Source organism: Scardinius erythrophthalmus (assembly GCF_964197995.2).
Source record: "Scardinius erythrophthalmus genome assembly, chromosome: 12".
NCBI lineage: Eukaryota > Metazoa > Chordata > Actinopteri > Cypriniformes > Leuciscidae > Scardinius > Scardinius erythrophthalmus.
In genome coordinates, this window is record NC_138232.1 from 42,843,838 (window position 1) to 42,864,666 (window position 20,829).

A 20,829-nucleotide genomic window follows, 5' to 3' on the forward strand; every position below is an offset into this window, starting at 1 on the left:
ATTATAGAGTTACTACTTTTGGGTTGAAAAATAGTAAAGTAAAACACACTAGGTCTGTGAAGCTTTTATGCTATTTATATGATGATCTCATTCCTGTTCTTTTTTTCTGTTTACAGTATATTATTTTCTTTCTTTTTACTTGTATTATTATTTTATTAATTTCACTGTATATTTTCTTTTCCTATTTGTTGTAGTCTTTATTTGTTTAATATTTTTACATTATATGTTGGATTATTCTTATGTTTATTATTTGTATGTGACTGGCATTTAAAAAAAAACTGAAATAATGCTTTCATTGCAGTTGATTATTTAAAAGTCATTAGGTATGTAAATATGAAGAACTGACTTTAAAAAAAAATGGACATGGAGAGTTTAAAGGAATAGTTCACCCAAAAATGAAAATTCTGTCATCATTTACTCTCCCTCAAGTTGTTCCAACCCTGTATGACTTTCTTTCTTCTGCTAAACACAAAAGAAGATATTTTGAAGAAAGTCGGTAACCAAACGACTGATGGACCCCATTGACTTCCATAGTAGGAAAAAAAAAAATACTATGGATGTCAATGGGGACCAGCAACTGTTTAATTACCAACCTTCTTTAAAATATCTTCTTTTGTGTTTAGCAGAAGAAAGGAAATCATACAGGTTTGGAACAATTTGAGGGAGAGTAAATGATGACAGAATTTTCATTTTTGGGTGAACTATCCCTTTAATGCAAAACACCAACATCCACAAAGAGATTCTTACATGATTTATTATTTTGCAGAGTAAAGAGAGAAACCATAGACAATATCAGATGTTTGCTCCTGGAAACACTATAATGTTTCTAAGACACAGGTTTGATCTTCATACTGATGGATTTACATACTGACAAAAAAAAACTGGCATCATGGGTTGCAGCTTCTACCCATTAGTACACACCAGTGGAAGAACGGTGGAAGATCTCACACACTATTTGGCGTCTTTTTAAAAAAAAAAACATAATTCAACATAACATCAATACTATCAATCACTGTACAGCAAAAATTTGCATTCGTTTAATTCAGCTAAGAGGTCTTCTATTGGTCACGGTCTTCAAGTGATATGAATTCACAGGTCAAAGTTCACCAAAAATGAGCATTTCTAAATAAAAAGTATGCCAAGTTCGAACTTGCATCCGTGGTTCAGACCGAGGCCAGAAGGACGCAGTTCAGTCTGGAAATGGAACGGCAGTGTATTTGCTAACTTCACATAGCTCATCTTGGCAATACATGCCTACTTTGGTTATCCTGACTGTAATATACATGTAAACAGGAGCTAATACAATAGGCAATAAAGACAAGCAAACAATTCGGTACAAAGGCACTGCACTCTAGTACAATGTTAAAGACAAAAATATAAAGTTATAAAACCTGGCCCAGGGAAAAAAAAAACATAGATGAGACAAATAATGCCTGTTATATATACCCCAAACAAATGATATCTCATGTTTACCTACACTACAGAGACATCAGATCCAGCGACAAATGTCAGAAGGACTCGGCAAGATAAGGCTGTTCTCGGCGGGGTACGTCAGCGTTGAGCGCCCAGTGATCGTCCAAACCACACAACTCCAAATAATAAATAAATGTGGATGTGTGTTTTCTCCTGCAGCATCCAAGCTCGCTGGTTTATTGCGAGATGCATTGTGGGATACTTAACTGTTTCAAGTCCACATGAAACCACCTGATGCATCTACATCCGGAGGATCTGAACTGTACTTGGCTAGATGTGAACTTTTGAATGGGAACAGTACTTGGGCAGCGACTGATGCCGATTCACAAAGAACACAAGAACACACACAGTATTGACAACCGGCTTTGAATTTTGTAATACAGTGAAATTCACATGCATTTCCAATCTCATGCATTCTTGCGCATGAATGTAAGTCAATGTAACGTGTAAAGTGTAATGTGTCTGGCCCTTTATACGGGGGCCCTTTATATAAGATGAAAAGAAAACGTCAATTAAACTTTTCAGAAGACAGTCAGTTCCCTTCAGATATTCATGAATGGCCCATTTTAACATCAGAACAGCGTATGTCCGGTTTGCAGGTAGGCCTATATGTAATCTTTATCCAAAATAATTTACATGCGTTTATACACTGACAATTCACCAAGTATGCAATACATAGTTAGACGATTATGAATAAATGTATCTATAAATTTGCTTTGACATTTTACCTGCCAAGTAAAAAAACAACAACAAAAACAGCAATAAAAACAAACAAACAAACATTAGTATGAATTAATATTTTGGAAGATAGTCATAGCTGCTATGTATATTTTGGTAATTTTAGCAATATTTTTCCTGTATCGTCACTAGAAAAGTCTGTTTATCTTTCATGCTGTTTTAAATTCATGCACTTTGAGCTCAAGGTGTAGAATCAGACCAGTGTTTTAAAAGGTAATACTCTTCTTTCTGAAGAATTGAAATGAATGTAGCTTTCACAGCGACACTGTGCCTACGTAAGATGTCACAGATTTCTCTCATGCTCTCGCAAGGATTACCCGCACAGTTTAAAGCTATAATTTTCGAATATTTTTCCTCACTAATTATTTTCTTTTGACGCAGTTTATCTGCAATATTCCCAATATTTGTAACTTTTTGAATGAGATCACTCCAATTATCATCAAAAAATTGTGCTTTATGTGCCTCACTCTTCAAACACAGCTTGTCTTTCTCAGTTGTTGCAGTGGAGACGCTTGTTTGTTCCTCTCTGATAGGAGTCATTTGAGGATCATTCTCCAGATGTTTCTTGAGGTTAGAGACCCTGCAGCACAGAGAGAGGCAGAATGAAACAGTGAGATAGAGTGTTTCATGCACAGACAGGGGACAAAGTTCAGACCGAAGCTAGCAAGTATATGATGCAACTGAAACCTTTTTATATAAAAATAGGCAAATTTAAGCAGTTTCATGACAAGCAGGAAAAATATATGGCCTGTAATTTTTAATACACTCACCATTGGCAGGTGTGACAGCATTTATTTTTTTGTTTAACTATCCTACATGAAGTCTATATTCTCTATTAATAATCTAAAGTATTACTCACAAGTATTATAATTCAGTGTTTTTTTTAAAAGTAAAAACATTAAATGACTAACTTCATTTACAGAATGTTGGCCAATTTGTTTAGTAAAAATGCGAGTATCAAGACTATATGTACTGTAGTCTTGATAATATGATATGATATATTATCTTGGATGTTTTTGTGAAGAACAGAACATCAAACTATTAGTCACACTCACCCAGTTGTGTGTGTATCACTGTTGTTTCTCACAGGAGGCTGTTTAATGTCCCTCAGAGACACTGTAGAGCCCAAAGAAACCATAAATCCAGCATAGAGGGGTTCAGTGAATGTGGTGTTGAATGTGTGTAAGTGAGTGAGTGTGTGTGTGTCAGAGACGCTGAAGAAGGACAGTGTGCCGGCTGACACATCCACATACACTCCTGCTCTATTAGAGGATGAACCGTGGGGGGGTATACGAGTGCGCTCATTATTGTGACGGACAATGAATTTGATATAAGAGCAGCTCAGCCTCCAGGATTTGTCATTGAATCCAAACTCACAGTCACAAAATCCTTTTCTGCGGATTCCTTTATATGTCACTGCTATATAGGCATCTCCGCTCCATTCAGCCTCCCAGTAACAGCGTTCAGGCAGACTCTCTCTACACAGAACCTGACAACACTCATCAAATCTCTCTGGATGATCAGGATACGACTGCTTCTCTTTCCCAAACGTCACCTTCCTGTTCTCATCAGACAGACTGAGTTGAGTGTGTGCTGTGTTTGGATCCAGTGTGAGATCACAGGCCCCTGAACACAAGAAGAGTGAAACATTTCACTAAATGAGACAAATCAACAAAATAATCACTTAAAGAATCAAAAATCAAAATCACTAAATGAGACAAATACAAAATTAATTAAAAATCAGTAAATGATTGTGTGTAGACCTACATTTTTGTGGTCCTGGTATAATCCTGAACTCTCCACAATGATCCACACTATAAAACACAAACATGATGCCAATTCATTTTCTTAAGGCAAGACAAAAAAAGTAAAAGAAAAAAACACACACAATCTGTCCTGTGACAGAATCTTAGTTCACCCAAAAATGATCGGTCATTTAGCCTGATGTTGTTCCATTTTTCAAAATATCTCCTTTTGTGAAAACTAAAGTCATACGGGTTTTCAATGCCATGAGGGCGAGTAAAAGAAACAGGTCATAATAGAATATAACTCAAACTTGGAATTGTTGTTTTAGAATTCTCAAATCAAATTGTAACTTGGGACAATACAATTAAAATGTCATGGACAATTTCTTTTAAAACCATAAAGGGTAAATTAATGGTGACAGAATGTGCATGCTATCAAGCACACCGGCTGATCTTTGAGCTCGTTGTATAATTTGGGATGATCACAGGACAGAAGCTCCTGAAGCAGCATCTTTTGTGTTATTGTCATATCTGTCATTTCTATCTCTTAGCTGACTCTCTGCAGTCACATTAAAAATAAAAAAATACTCTGTGACCAACAAAAGCTTACGACTCTTATACATTTTGTCCATCATGATAATCTTTACAAATGAGGGATGAGGCATGGCACAAGGCATGAGGGAGCTGCCTACTTAAGGAGCCCATATTAAGGGAGGCAGTTTTAACTCTTAATGTTTTGCCAAGGTTCATGAATGGGCTTCCAGCTTAAGGCCCCAAACTCTGAGGGAGGCAGCCACAACTTCACGAGACATAAGTGAGCTGACTCTTAAAGATCCTGACATTAGGAGGAGGCAGCTTCAACCTTAATACATATGAAAAAGCTCATGAAGGAGCCACCTGCATAACCCTCTGGGGTCGATAAACACACCAGCTATATTAGTTAGCGTGTTATTGTTGCCTAAACTTCACTTTGTACTAGTTGAACTGGTGCCAGACGAAAATGCATGGAAACTGGATGAAACCGGAAAATGTTGATATATGAATTATAGACAGGTAAGCAACCTGTTTTTACTCCAATCTCATTTTATAACGTCATAATGTCTGAAACCATTTGAAATAACATATAATAATTCATATATATATTTTCCTCTAATACTGAAGTGTTCCGCCTACATTTCTCAAAAGTTTTCTGTATAGTAAAAATTATTATTAATTTTATTAATATTTTATGCAGCCCTACAAGTATATCCCTACAAGGCACAACAAACCCAACACAGAAGCGCTGCGCAGTTATACTACGTGAAAAAACTCGAGCCCCAGAGAGAAGGAAATGAATAGTGGAATAAAGTCGTTATTTTAGTTTTTTTTTTTTTTCGCACAAAAAGTATTCTCGTCGCTTGATAAACTTAACATTGAGCCACTGTAGTCACTTGGACTATATTAACAATGTCTTTAATATAATAATAATTTAAGACTGTGATTAAAAAACAAGAGAAAATTATTTTAAGGTGAAAAAGACGCAAACCATTACTTGAACTCTGTCTAGCTGCGCAAGTTCTGGGCCTGGATTAGGATGGATATTGCCCGATATTAAGAGCAAAAGAAAGACCAACCAGCTCTTCCGTGCTAAGCCGGCTGTCCCTACAGATGGACGTCGTATAGGGAGACAGCTTTCCATTTCCATGAGCCCACAGACATCGCAGACCTCTCGGTTCATCCCTCAGAAAAAAGGGCGCCCAACCAACAAGGCACCTCTCAAACACCCAAGGCCTCAAGACAGGATCTCCACCAACCGGCTCCAGGAAAGTCACAGCGCTCAGAATAATCCACAGATACGACGCAGGTGTTTCTCTCCCCTCATTAGCATTAAGCACGCCGTCCATAGGGATCCACAGCATCTGGCAGCCGAGCAGGTAAACGAGTGTAAGATATGCCCTCATTTTGGCAATGAATTAGTGATAGATTTGTAAAAAAAAACGTAAGCCTTAAAAACAATCTTTGATATCCTTTTAAACTGGAAAAAAAAACAGAGGTCGACAACACACACACTACACACAGGCAGCCATTTTGGAACGCTGAAGCTTATAAAAGCTACTTAAATGTCCTAATTGAACAAATGCCTAATGCTGTCTTAAATCTGTCTGTAAAACTGGGCCTACATGTGTCACTGGCAGATTTTCCTTTAGTGTGTAATGTATCTGTCACAGCCGTAGGGGTGGAGGAATGGAGCGTAGAGGAAAATCTGCCAGTGACACATGTGTTACCTGTGGCGGAGATGGTGTGATGTCTGACCAAGGGGGAGCCGCTGGGACGAGGGAACCCGGTTGAGTCAAAAGGCAGAAGGGGTCTGGTGGAGCCTAAGGTGGGAGGAGCCGGGGCAGAGGTGCCAGGTCGACTGGCCGAGATGGAGCGAGACAATTAGGGGCCGGAGGCAGAGCCACAGGATCCACTCACTCAGGGACTGATGGAGGTTTCTCGACCTGAGGCCCGACGTCAGGACATGGCGATTCTGGAGATGGGAACCTTCAGGGCTGCGTACCTCCAACAGAGGCGGGGCTGGAGGACTGGCTGAGAAGGTCGGTGATGGAGGCAGATGGAAACTTGGAAGCGATAAATGTAATGTATAGTCCATGCAAGTCTCTGGGCCCTATCTTGCACCCAGTGCAATTGACTTTGTACACCGACGCATGTATCATTCCTATTTTGCACCCGCGCACAGCGGACTTTTCCCTCCACAGACGCACGTCGGTAAACTAGGAAATACACTTGTGCTCCCAGGGGCGGTTTAGCGAAAAGAGGAGGCGTGTTCCGGCACAAAAGTTCCCTGATGCTATTTTGCAGGTTTAGAAAACATACATGTCACTTCTCTGTGTTTTACGGCCCTGACGAGAATGTCGGTCTCCTCGGCTGTGAACCGCTCCTGGCAAATCCGCCATTATAATAGCAATCCGCCATGGAACAAGCGTGCCTGCTCTTAAAGGGAATGTGAGATGTCGCTCTGATTGGTTTATTTCACGTTACGCCCAAACCACACCTATGAATAATGAAGTGACTTCAGACCAACACATTTTAGATTTGCGTCAGGCGCAAGAGTCATTTATCCCGCCAGTATAATAGCAACAGCGCCGAGATCCGCCCACAAAGTTACTTGCATGTCCCGCTTGATACTTGCGTTTCAGATCGTTAAAATAGGGCCCTCTGTGTTGTTTAGAACACACTATATAAATCATGCCTCTCTCTGTGTGGGGCTGTGCACACAGATAACAGGTTTAAAATGGATTTAATGTGCAAACTGGCAACACAAAACACATGCCAATTAGAAACGTTCACTCTAGTGGTTTAACTTGCAATTAATCTGCAAATCACATGTGTGCCAAACTGTTGGGCCTGGTTCGTATGGATCGCGGATCAATTACAATCCATTTAACTCCTAGTTATAACGTTGTTAACCTATTCTATTGCCCAATAAACAAAATAGTAAACTTAAAAATTAAATATATGACCCATTTAATAATAACTATATCCAACTTTCACCACGTACTTGAGTTTGTTGAGTGAGCAGTTTGGATTCTTCAGTTTGTCAGATAGCAGCTTGACGCCTGATTCTCCTGGGTGATTGTAGCTCAGATCCAGCTCTCTCAGGTGTGAGGGGTTTGAACTCAGAGCTGACGACATATAACCACAGCCTTCCTCTGTCACCATACAGCCAGACAACCTACAGAAACACACAGTCAGATCATCTACACACATGCATTAACATTATGATCGACAGACTGTAAATAATATCACATTTGTTCTTGTGGAAGAGGGGGTGTGGTTTGGAAGCCACTGCAGGTAGAGAGCGAGGGAATTGAATGGTAAGGGAAACGCCTCTGGTTAATGAGAACTAACAGGTGTTTGCACTTTTATGGACATAAAATAATGCCTAATGTTTTTGAAACAAAAAAGCCTGTTGAATTGCACTAATAGAAAACAATATGCATTGCATTAACTAGGGGTGTAACGATACACAAAACTGATGATTCGTTACGTCCCACGGTTTTGATGTCTCGGTTCGGTAAGGTGAGGTAGTTTAGAAAGCTAAAATTGCTTTTTTTTTAATTAAACAGTGGTTTATTGAACAAATTGTGTCTTTGCCTTTAAATTAATTCAATTACAATTAAACGTTTCGCAAGGATAAAAAAAAAGATATGCTAATGCTGTTAACTAAATAGGGAGCCCGCACATTACTATAACATTAACCCCCTGAGGTCGGCTGTCGCACCGGCGCGACAGTCTCGTTTTTTTCCGTATGAGTGCAAAAAAATAAATAAAAAAATAAATATTAATTTTTATCTTATATGCTTGTGTTATACATCAATCGATCCTGTTTAGTGTGTATTTTTTTTGTGTATGCTCATAATAAAAACAAAGTGTTGTGCTTTTCGCCAAATAAAGAAAAATAAACATGATGCAAGTTCTGCCTACTCTCCGTCAGTGAAGTCAATTCTGAAACGCGTCTGAAAATGAACTGTAACTCAGCGAATACTCAGTCAAACAGGCATACAGTCACACAGGCATGAAGCTTGAATTCTCTTCTTTAAATGAAGTAATTTTTATAAAAAACAAATATTCACAGTTTATGTAATATGCATGCAAAGAGAGAGATGTCAGTCGTTCTCATCTTAGCTCATTAAGTTTTAATGTGCTCCGCCCACGGAGAGCGCGCGCTATTCAAACGCAAATGTGAGGCGATCCAAACAAACCCGTAAAACGCCCACATCAGCTGGATAACACACACCGCGAGTTCACTTTCAGACTTATGTACTTTACGATGCTGTGAGGAATAATACTATCTTGATAATAATCCTGCAAACATTTACCTCAGAAGTTCTGGAAGTATCATTTCGAGGAGCAAACGGATCCTGCTGAGGAATTAGGTCAGTTCTGTTTGCTTTGTTCTAATCTGAATGAATGAACGCAAAGATGCGTGCTGTTGTGGAGCTACTACAGCTGGCAAAAATACTGTTTAAATATTGATCGCGTTTCTGTGTATGAATGAATGAACGAACGAACGCACAGATGCGCGCTGTTGTGGAGCTACTACAGCTGGCAAAAATACTGTTTTAATATGAATCGCGAATAGAAAGAAAGATTACACTGGAAATATTGTTACAATTTTAAATGTTGTTGTAATTGTATAACCTTAAAAAAAAAACATATATATTTATATAAGGATAGATGTAAACAAAATCTTAAAAGGTCATTATAAGCCTTCTCTTTAAATCATTTTATTATGCTTTATTAGTGACACATTTAGGAAGAGAATATATTCCAAATCTGAAAATACAGTATGAGAACAATTAACTGCACAATTTCTATATGTTTACCTTGGATATTGTACAATTTGCAAGCAAAATTTGTGGAAAAAAACAACAAACCAGTTATATATTGTCCTTGCATTCTTGTGGCTGAGTCACACACCTGAATGAAAGGCTCATTACGTATGCAGCCTCATTATGCGGGCCCCATTGTCTCCGCAGGTGTGAATCACGCCCACCCGCGTATGGCCTTTCCAAACAAAAAGTGTTTTACAAGATTTAAATCAATGTATTGTGTTATGTGAATGATTAGGCAGGATGATTTTCACATAATTTTGAAGAAAAAATTCTAGGCAACGTCATCCATTAGTCAGAAGTCTTATTTACATATATTTAGAATATGTTTTATGGCCTTATTTCAGAAACTTTAGTTTTTTGTTTTTGAAAAAAACATGCATAAACATTATTCTATCAAAAATACAAACATGTACATGCAAGCCCTGTTTGTGCTAAATAGAGTGAATTTACACCTTTGCCATTAATATGTTTATAAGCAACTGAAAAAAGCACAAATGTCAGGGCATGTCAGAACATCTCAAGGACCCCAAAAACCCCTCAGACCCCAGAGGGTTAAAGGATAACAACAGAGCCTAGACTTTTAGCCTAAATTCAGATGCTATTTATTTTTAGATAAAATAATCAACACTCAACACATTGTTTGAAAACATGTAAACTGCACATAAGGCAGTTTTTGCATTAACTTAAGTTTTTACTCTAATTCGTTATTGAAATATAATAATTTACACAGTTGCTGTCATTTTCATTGCTGACAGATTTTTAACCATACATTAAATAATCAAGATGTCATTAACAGGTTAAGTAAAATATAATATATAGGCTAATATAGTGCATTTATTTAGTGCAAAAGTTAATTTCTTTAGGAACCAACAAGCCATGGGCACTGAATGACTTGCCTGATGTAAATATGTGACAAACTAAGCAGTTTTATTGACGTCTTTCCATTGCTGAAACACTGATTGAGTGATTACACGAGTTATGATACCTTTCAGTAAGTATACTGTATCTTTCAACATACCTCAAGGTGTCCATTCATATTTATTCTGTAACTGAGGAAGAGATGATCGCGTTTACTCGTGCTCTGCGCTGACGCTTGAAATGAGATAGACATATATTTCTCTTGGTTGTTTAGTTGCCTAAACTTTATATCGTGGTGATATGCTGCATGCAGTACTATGGTTTCCCTCAAAACTTCAGGTTTCCCCTACTGGACATAAAACACTTAACGTAGCTTAATGGCCTAATACAGTGAGATAAAATACCAAACTCGCACCTTATTTGGAATGTAGGCTGTACTATATAGGCTACAGGCAAGCAGATGGACTCAGAATATGACCTTAACGTTCAAAGTTTCCTGCTGAGCGTTTCACAGTGATATACTGGCATAAAATTGGCCTGACATTGGACATTCACACATTTAGGGACCGTCTCTAAAGTTACATATGGCATTGGTATTCACGTAGGCAGCAGTCTAAGGAGAGATGCCCAGACTTCCCTCTCCCCAGACACTTCCTCCAGCTCTTCCGGGGGGACACCGAGGTGTTCCCAGGCCAGCCAGGAGACATAATCCCCCCTTCCCAGGAAGGCATCAAGGAGGCATCCGGAATAGATGCTCGAGCCACCTCAGCTGGCCCCTCTCGATGTGGAGGAGCAGTGGCTCTACTCTGAGCTCCTCCCGAGTGACCGAGCTTCTCACCCTATCTCTAAGGGATCGCCCAGCCACCCTGCGGAGAAAGCTCGTTTCGGCCGCCTGTATCCGGGATCTTGTCCTTTCGGTCATGACCTACAGCTCATGACCATAGGTGAGAGTAGGAACGTAGATTGACCGGTAAATCAAGTGCTTGCTGAAGGTCCTGGCCTGATGGGGCCAGCACGAAAACATCATCCACAAAAAGCAGAGACAAAATAGTGTGGTCCCCAAACCTGACACCCTCGTTGCCTCATTTTGGTGCCACTTAAAAATATCTGCCCTCTGGTTCTCCGAAACGGACGCAAGCATCATCACCGAATGTGATTGCTAGTTAACTTTTTGATCATCAACTTCTAAATTCAAATCTGCGTTTGCGCGTGGGCTGATGCTGACCCAGAGAGACAGACACACTCAACGCTGTGTCATGACAACTATTCAGTGTTTTCAACCACATAAAAGCTTTATTTTAGGTTTCAGACATTTAAATACACATAGGTACTAGGAAAACAACATTTATAGTCTGTAAAATACATACTGGTGTCTATGGAAGTGGCAATAGCAATCCTTTCGATTATAAATTGATGACGTGTTTAGATGCACATTGTTTAGCTAACTATAAAATGGACTCTATTCTTCTCACACTTCACCAGACACTTTAATGTAATTCGGGAGAAGTGGATGAATTGACGTGTTGTAGCATGACAGATTAAATTCTCTGAACTGCAGTGCATACTAGGCCCCTTATTACTAGGCATTATAGATCAACTAACATGACAAATCACATTCACTTACATGTATTTTGGGAAAAAATATCAGCCAAGGACTGACCGACATGTAACGCAACCAATCACAGTTTTTTATTTTTTCCACGTCATGTTTAGTGTGAAAATATAAAGTCGATGTCCATCCAATAACAGACCGGCGTACATCAAACAAATAATTCATTCAACAACATTGTGCAAGTTTACTGTAACAATAGAGCCGAGAACTTCACATATTTCTGAAATCCAGCATTCAGTTGATCCTGAATGCGATAAACATGACGGGGTGTTCTTCTACCATGATGGGTTTCGCCTCACAGCATTTAAGGTGATGCCTTCTAAAATAACACTCACCTTGTGCAGGACATGCAGTAAGTCAGGAGAGGTGTCATATTTGGCCAGAGAAGGCAAACATTTTAAAAAGAAGGGCTGAAATACCATACCAAGAATACAGACTGCTTTGCTTGCTGTTATTAGTACTGAAGTGTTATTTAGTGTTAAATTATTGTATTTGGGTTAGGTGGCTTAGGTTTTATTGGGAATTTGTTATGTAAATTTGTTGTGTTTTGTATTTAGACTGCTTATATTTAAATATTTACTCTAAAATTATAATATATTTAACTTTAAGAATTAAAAAAAAATTATTTTGAAGCATTGGTGCTTAATGTAAAAATATATAGTGTAAACGATAAATCACGTTTGAGATTTGTGCTGGCTACTGTATACAGGCCACCAGGGCACCATACAGACTTTATCAAAGAATTTGCGGACTTTCTATCAGAATTAATATTGACTGCAGATAAAGTACTAATTGTTGGTGATTTTAATATACACATCGATAATGAAAAAGATGCATTGGGATTGGCATTTAAATACATTGTAAATTCAATTGGAGTTAGACAACACGTGTCAGGACCTACTCATCGTCGTAATCATACTCTAGATCTAATATTATCACACGGAATAGATGTGGATGCCGTTGAAATTCTGCAGCAGAGCGATGACATCTCAGATCATTACCTAGTCTCGTGTAATTTGCATTTAGCCAAGGCTGCAAAGCCGACTCCGTGTTACAAATATGTGAGACCTATCACTTCTGCTACTAAAGATTGCTTTATTAATAATCTTCCTGATCAGTTTCATCATCTCTGCATCCCGGATAGCTTAGAAGAACTAGATATTACAACAGAAACGTTTAACTCTCTCTTTTCCAGCACTTTAGACACAGTTGCTCCGTTGCGCTTAAAGAAGATTAAAGAAATTAGTCCAACGCCGTGGTACAACGAGCACACTCAGGCCCTTAAGAGAGCAGCCAGAAAAATGGAGCGCAACTGGAAGAAAACAAAACTAGAGGTATTTCGCATTTCATGGAAGGAGAGCTCAATTACTTACAGAGAGGCTTTAAAAGCTGCTAGGTATTTATTTGAAACGGTGGCTAAACTAACGAAAAATAAAGCTTCAAGCACCGAAGTTTCCAAGCAACACAGCAGTAATGACTTTATGAACTTCTTTACTTATAAGATTGATAATATCAGGGATAAAATTATAACTATGCAACCGTCTACTACAGTATCACATCAGGCAGTGTATTGTAGTCTCCCTGAGGAAAAATTTGATTCATTCGTTGCTATAGGAGAGGAAGAATTTACTAAACTCATTAAATCATCTAAATCGACAACATGTATGTTAGACCCTATACCGACTAAGCTACTGAAAGAAATACTTCCAGAGGTCATAGATCCTCTTCTTAATATCATTAATTCGTCTTTGTCTCTAGGATACGTACCAAAAAACTTTAAGCTGGCTATGATTAAACCGCTTGTTAAAAAAACGCAACTTGATCCTTCATAATTAGTCAATTACAGGCCGATCTACAGGCGGAATCTACCTTTACTGTCAAAGATATTAGAAAAGGCAGTATCCTCACAACTGTGTTCCTTTCTTGAAAGAAATGATATCTGCGAGGATTTCCAGTCAGGATTTAGACCGTACCATAGTACCGAAACAGCTCTCGTTAGAGTCACAAATTATTTGCTCTTATCATCCGATCGTGATTGTATCTCGCTATTAGTGTTACTCGATCTTAGTGCTGCATTTGACACCATCGACCGCAACGTTCTTTTAAATAGATTAGAACATTATGTTGGCATTACGGGAAATGCACTAGCATGGTTTAAATCATACTTATCTGACCGTTATCAGTTTGTAGCAGTAAATGATGAGATGTCTCATCGATCACAAGTTCAGTATGGCGTACCACAAGGCTCAGTACTAGGACCGCTGCTGTTCACTCTGTACATGCTACCCTTAGGAGATATCATTAGGAAACATGGCATTAGCTTCCACTGTTATGCTGACGATACTCAGCTGTATATTTCTTCAAAACCTAACGAAACTTATCAATTCACAAAATTAACGAAATGCATAGCGGATATAAAAAATTGGATGACTTGTAATTTCCTACTTCTAAATTCTGAAAAAACAGAGTTTCTAATATTTGGACAAAAAACTTCCTCACGTAATAATCTAGAATACTGTCTAACACTTGATGGCTGCTCTGTTAAGTCTTCGTCGTCGGTTATGAACCTGGGTGTGCTCTTTGATACCAATCTTTCATTTGAAAGTCACGTGTCTAGTATCTGTAAAACTGCATTTTTCCATCTTAAAAATATATCTAAATTACGCCATATGCTCTCATTGACAAATGCGGAACAATTAGTTCATGCGTTCATGACCTCAAGGCTAGATTATTGTAATGCTCTACTGGGTGGTTGCCCTGCACGCTTAATAAACAAACTACAGCTGGTTCAAAACGCAGCAGCTCGAGTTCTTACCAGAACCAGGAAGTATGACCATATTAGCCCGGTTCTGTCAACACTGCACTGGCTCCCTATTAAACATCGCATCAATTTTAAAATATTGCTGATTACTTACAAAGCACTGAATGGTTTAGCTCCGCAGTACTTGAGCGAGCTCTTAACGCATTATAGTCCGTCACGTCTATTGCGATCTCAAAATTCCGGCCAGTTGATAATACCTAGAATATCAAAATCGACTGCTGGCGGTAGATCCTTTTCCTATTTAGCACCAAAACTCTGGAACAGTCTTCCTACCATTGTCCGGGAAGCAGACACACTCTGTCAGTTCAAAGCCAGATTAAAGACACATCTCTTTGACCTAGCTTTCACATAATACATTATAGACTTCTATAATTTAATGTTAGGCTGCATATAGTAGGTCAGCCGGAACCGGGAACACTTCCCAAAAATCCTGATGTACTCGTTACATCATGAGAAGAATGGCATCTACGCTAATTTTAGTGTCTGTGTTTATCCCGAGGTTTTCCTGCAGCCTGCCGGATCCAGGCCGTATCCAGATCTGACGAAGGACCTTCGCCTTGACCGATGACAACGCAGTGCTGAAGTGCCAACTAGTCTCTCCCTATGGAGGATCCCACTACCACTCTACAGATAAGGCGTTGTCGGGAAAATTCGTCTCGCGGTCCTACCCCAAGGCAACAAATAAAATAAAATTCCTTATCAAAATTTATAAGGAAAGACAAGTATTTTATTTAGGCTTGGCTTGTAGGGAATTCCAAACCTGCATATATTCAAACGCACATAACTATAGAACCCATTCTAAATGCGCATGTGAACGCCATCAGCGTTTCTCACAGGTTCGCGTTTAAAGTCTGTGTAGAGAGAATGGTGTCGTCTTAGCGGCCCCTAATTTAATAACAAATGATCATTACGACGGAAGCAAATCAATTAAAACTAACTTTAGATGGAAATAACTTAACTCTGCTGTAAAGCCGAAACAATCTCTGTTACCTTAAATTATACGCTTATCTCTGTAAAGCTGCTTTGAGACAATCTACATTGTTAAAAGCGCTATATAAATGAAGATGACTTGACTTGACTAAAAAAAAAGTTCTTTAATCTCATTCACCATCGTTTTAAGGGCTATCTTTTTTTTAAAGTATCTATTCAGGCACCGTTTAGGCACCTGACAGCCCCACAAGACAGCCCCACAACATCCAGAGACTTGAGGTACTTGCCACAGTTGCCTTGCCACCGAGGAGCTTCTTGACTACCTCTGTGACTTCAGCTTGGGTGATGGATGAGTCTACCTCCAAGCCCTCAGCCTCTGCTTCCTCAATGGAAGACGTGTCGGTGGGATTGAGGACAAGTATTCCTTCCACCTCCTTGTACTCCTTCCAACTATCTCTAGTCGGTACCTCTCAACCTCATGCACAATCTCAGGCTCCTTTCCCACCAGCGAGGTGACCTTCCATGTCCCTGAATAGCCCAAAGGGGTCGGAGTTAGTTTCTGTGGGATTGGGTTGTAGAGGCCTCCGCCTTCGACTGCCGCCCAATCGTCCCCTTACGGATCCTCCTGCAGGTGGTGAGCCCGCGGGAGGGCGGCCCCACGTCGCTCCTTCGGGCTGAGCCTGGCCGGGCCCCATGGGGGGAGGCCCAGCCACCAGTCGCTCATATACGAGCCACAACCCCGGTCCTGGCTCCAGGGTGGGGCCCCGGCTGCACCATGCCGGGCGACGTCACGGGCCACGTTTTTGATTCTATCATAAAGGGTTTATGAACCGCTCTTAGTCTGACCCGTCATCTTGACTTATCAGACTTCTTGACAGAGAAAAGCCTCAGATTGAGACTGTAAAGATTTGGAATGAAGAGAGTATTATGTGCCTTCAATGATGTTTTGAGTGTACTTTGTGGGAAACATTTGAATCCCCTGATCTGGATACTCACACAAATGTGCTCTCTGATCATATACATTTTTGTGTGGAGTCAGTTCTACCCAACGTATAAATTATTTCCAAATAATAAACCATGGGTATCAAAGGAACTTAAAGCAGCACTAGGTAACTTTTCAACCTTCATAATATATTTCCAAGACTCTTGTGATGGTACATCGACTTACAATAGGTTGAATGACATGTCTGCCATAGCCTGGCGGGGTCTGTATAGTTTTTAATCGTACTTTTAAACTTCAGGGTTCGGGTAGTAACCCCCCGCGCACAGAAAGAACTACAAAATTCGACTGCTTTACGGCATAGGCTACCTCACTTCCCCCAACACGTCCTCACATGCTGTTGGACTTGTAAGTATGCTTATATTGTATATCACTCGGAGAAGCTTTCACTCGTTGGTGTGAGCTAAAAAGCACCTGGCGTTCTTGTTCATGGATTAGTAACTTAGACATCTTCGGAGGCTAGCTCGATGTTCGATGTCCGACGATTTGAAACGCGTTGTGTTTATTACCAAAGTCCTTTTATATAAATTGTCTCTGTTATTACCCAATCGAACTCGTGTAACTGCCTGTCACACGTTTTACCGTCCACAGCATTACTTGATAGACAAAAATAGGACACGAATGAGCATCAAACAGAAACAATCCGCTTACGGAATGTTCAAGGCGCACATACAATACAGACCGCCGAAAGTTAAACAGGGCGCGCGCAGCTCTTAAAGGGGACACACCTTATTTCCACTCGTTACAGCTTCCATCCGACTGAACAGGGACCGGTATACAGGGGGGAGGGTATCAGGCCGTGAGTGAATAGACCGCTCTGCGTGAGTGGTATTAACGACAGTAACGTTAAATACAAGTAGTCCACAGCGACTCTAGGGGTCGTTGTTTGACCAAAACGGAATTCCTACCTAGTGTGGCTTTAAACAACTACTAAATAAGAAGAAGGTAGCATATTTTAATAATGAGGTTTTAGCTAAAAGGGACATTCAAAGGGAAATTAAAAGACAAATTAAAGTAGATAAGGCCCTATATAAATAAAAAATTGAAGCTAAAATGTCACAGGGAAATTCTAAACAGGCATGGGAAGGTATTATGACAATGATTAGTGTACCACATAAAAAAGGCAATGAAAGTATAACATAAATATGACAATTACAGATGGCAAAAGCGGGGATCTGGAGCTAGCAAATAGGTTAAATCAGTTTTTTTCATGTTTTGAGGGGAATAATGAGGATAATAATAGTGATAAAGAAACTTTAACTAATGACTTTACCATCTAAGAGACTGATGTAAAGACAATGTTTCAGAGTTGCAATACACATAAGAGCCCTGGGACTGACAGCATCTGTGGATGAGTGTAAAAACTGTGCTGAGCAATTATCCACGGTTTTTACTTTGTTATTCCAAAGATCTTTAAAACAATGCATAGTACTACTTATATGGAAAACTTCAACTATCATACCTTTTCCTAAAATCAAAAAACCATTAGAGACTATCAGCCAATTGCACTGACCTCTTTGGTGTTTAAATGCTTTGAAAGGCTAGTTAAAAGGTATGTAGTGTCAAAAACCCAAAATATTTTAGACCCTTTGGTTTATGGTTTATTCGCATCTTGAAGGTTCCAAAAATCACGTGAAAATCCTATTAGCTGACTTTCATCGGCTTTTAACCCCCTGAGGTCGGCTGTCGCGCCGGCGCGATAGGCTCGTTTTTTTCCGTATGAGTGCAAAAAAATAATAAAAAAAAAATATTAATTTTTATCTTATATGCTTGTGTTATACATCAATCGATCCTGTTTAGTGTGTATTTTTTTTTGTGTATGCTCATAATAAAAACAAAGTGTTGTGCTTTTTGCCAAATAAAGAAAAATAAACATGATGCGAGTTCTGCCTACTCTCCGTCAGTGAAGTCAATTCTGAAACGCGTCCGAAAATGAACTGTAACTCAGCGAATACTCAGTCAAACAGGCATACAGTCACACAGGCATGAAGCTTGAATTTTCTTATTTTAAATGAAGTAATTTTTATAAAAAACAAATATTCACAGTTTATGTAATATGTATGCAAAGAGAGAGATGTCAGTCTTCTCATCTCAGCTAATTAAGTTTTAATGTGCTCCGCCCACGGAGAGCGCGCGCTATTCAAACGCAAATGTGAGGCGATCCAAACAAACCCGTAAAACGCCCACATCAGCTGGATAACACACACCGCGAGTTCACTTTCAGACTTATGTACTTTACGATGCTGTGAGGAATACTACTATCTTGATAATAATCCTGCAAAAATTTACCTCAGAAGTTCTGGAAGTATCATTTTGAGGAGCAAACGGATCCCGCTGAGGAATTAGGTCAGTTCTGTTTGCTTTGTTCTAATCTGAATGAATGAACGCACAGATGCGTGCTGTTGTGGAGCTACTACAGCTGGCAAAAATACTGTTTAAATAATATGAATCGCGTTTGAATGAATGAACGCACAGATGTGTGCTGTTGTGGAGCTACTACAGCTGGCAAAAATACTGTTTAAATAATATGAATCGCGTTTGAATGAATGAACGCAAAGATGCGTGCTGTTGTGAAGCTACTACAGCTGGCAAAAATACTGTTTAAATATGAATTGCGTTTCTGTGTATGAATGAATGAACGAACGAACGCACAGATGCGCGCTGTTGTGGAGCTACTACAGCTGGCAAAAATACTGTTTTAATATGAATCGCGAATACAAAGAAAGATTACACTGGAAATATTGTTACAATTTTAAATGTTGTTGTAATTGTATAACCTTAATTGTATATATATATATATATATATATATATATATATATATATATATATATATATATATATATAAGGATAGATGTAAACAAAATCTTAAAAGGTCATTTTAAGCCTTCTCTTTAAATAATTTTATTATGCTTTATTAGTGACACATTTAGGAAGAGAATATATTCCAAATCTGAAAATACAGTATGAGAACAATTAACTGCACAATTACTAGAAATGTTTACCTTGGATATTGTACAATTTGCAAGCAAAATTTGTGGAAAAAAACAACAAACCAGTTATATATTGTCCTTGCATTCTTGTGGCTGAGTCACACACCTGAATGAAAGGCTCATTACGTATGCAGCCTCATTATGCAGGCCCCATTGACTCCACAGGTGTGAATCACGCCCACCCGCATATGGCCTTTCCAAACAAAAAGTGTTTTTACAAGATTTAAATCAATGTATTGTGTTATGTGAATGATTAGGCAGGATGATTTTCACATAATTTTGAAGAAAAAATTCTAGGCAACGTCATCTATTAGTCAAAAGTCTTATTTACATTTAGAATATGTTTTATGGCCTTATTTCAGAAACTTTAGTTTTTTGTTTTTGAAAAAACCATGCATAAACATTATTCTATCAAAAATACAAACATGTACATGCAAGTTGTTCACATATTATGGTAGCCCTGTTTGTGCTAAATAGAGTGAATTTACACCTTTGCCATTAATATGTTTATAAGCAACTGAAAAAAGCACAAATGTCAGGGCATGTCAGAACATCTCAAGGACCCCAAAAACCCCTCAGACCCCAGAGGGTTAATACTATATTGCCAACTCTATTGGTTGAAAGATTAGCCACAGAGTTTTTTTAAGGAACAGAGTAAAGTGAGTGAGTGTGGGTGGATTACTATCGGCGAAACAAATTACTAATGTTGGATCCCCACAAGGCTGTTTCCTCTCACCCCTACTGTTTATATTGTACACAAATAACTGTATAAGTGCCCATTCAGGGAGATATTTCATCAAATTTGCAGATGATACTGCATTAGTTAGTCTTCTTCAGGGGGACGAGGACAGTCAAGGACCTGTTTTAAATGAATTTAGTTCTTGGTGTGACATGTCAAACCATAGGTTAAATATTTTAAAACAAAGGAGATGTGTATTTATTTTAGGAATGAGTCTTCAGTGAGTGTGACCACTATTAAAGGGGGGCCAAATCAGAGTGTTAATGAGTATAAGTATCTTGGGGTCATCTTTGATCACAAACTGAGGTGGGATAAATGGACTGAGGTTGTAAACAAAAAAGGACAGCAAAGATTATACTTCCTTAAGAAGATGTTGTCATTTAATGTAAGCGTCTCAATCCTTAGAGTGTTTTATAATTCTTTTAATCAAAGCGTTTTTACATTTTGTATTACTTGTTGGTTTGGAAATGTCACAGTGGAACAAAAGAGTTCACTAAGGAAAGTCTTGAGTATTGCGAGTAAACTAATTGGTATCCCTTTGAGA

The 20,829-nt window shown here is 38.8% G+C and overlaps 1 pseudogene across 1 annotated transcript in view; it reads right to left on the minus strand.

The window, feature by feature from the left end:
- Positions 1 to 694: 694 nt before the first annotated feature.
- LOC308699955 (NACHT, LRR and PYD domains-containing protein 3-like) overlaps positions 695 to 20,829 on the minus strand; it is a 44,298-nt pseudogene continuing 24,163 nt past the window's right edge. Inside the window, exons 7-10 of the transcript XR_014032259.1 lie at positions 7,498 to 7,671; positions 3,979 to 4,025; positions 3,267 to 3,837; positions 695 to 2,791 (exon numbers count right to left, since the gene is read on the minus strand). The product of XR_014032259.1 is annotated as an NACHT, LRR and PYD domains-containing protein 3-like (transcript). The remainder of the gene's footprint in view (positions 2,792 to 3,266; positions 3,838 to 3,978; positions 4,026 to 7,497; positions 7,672 to 20,829) is intronic.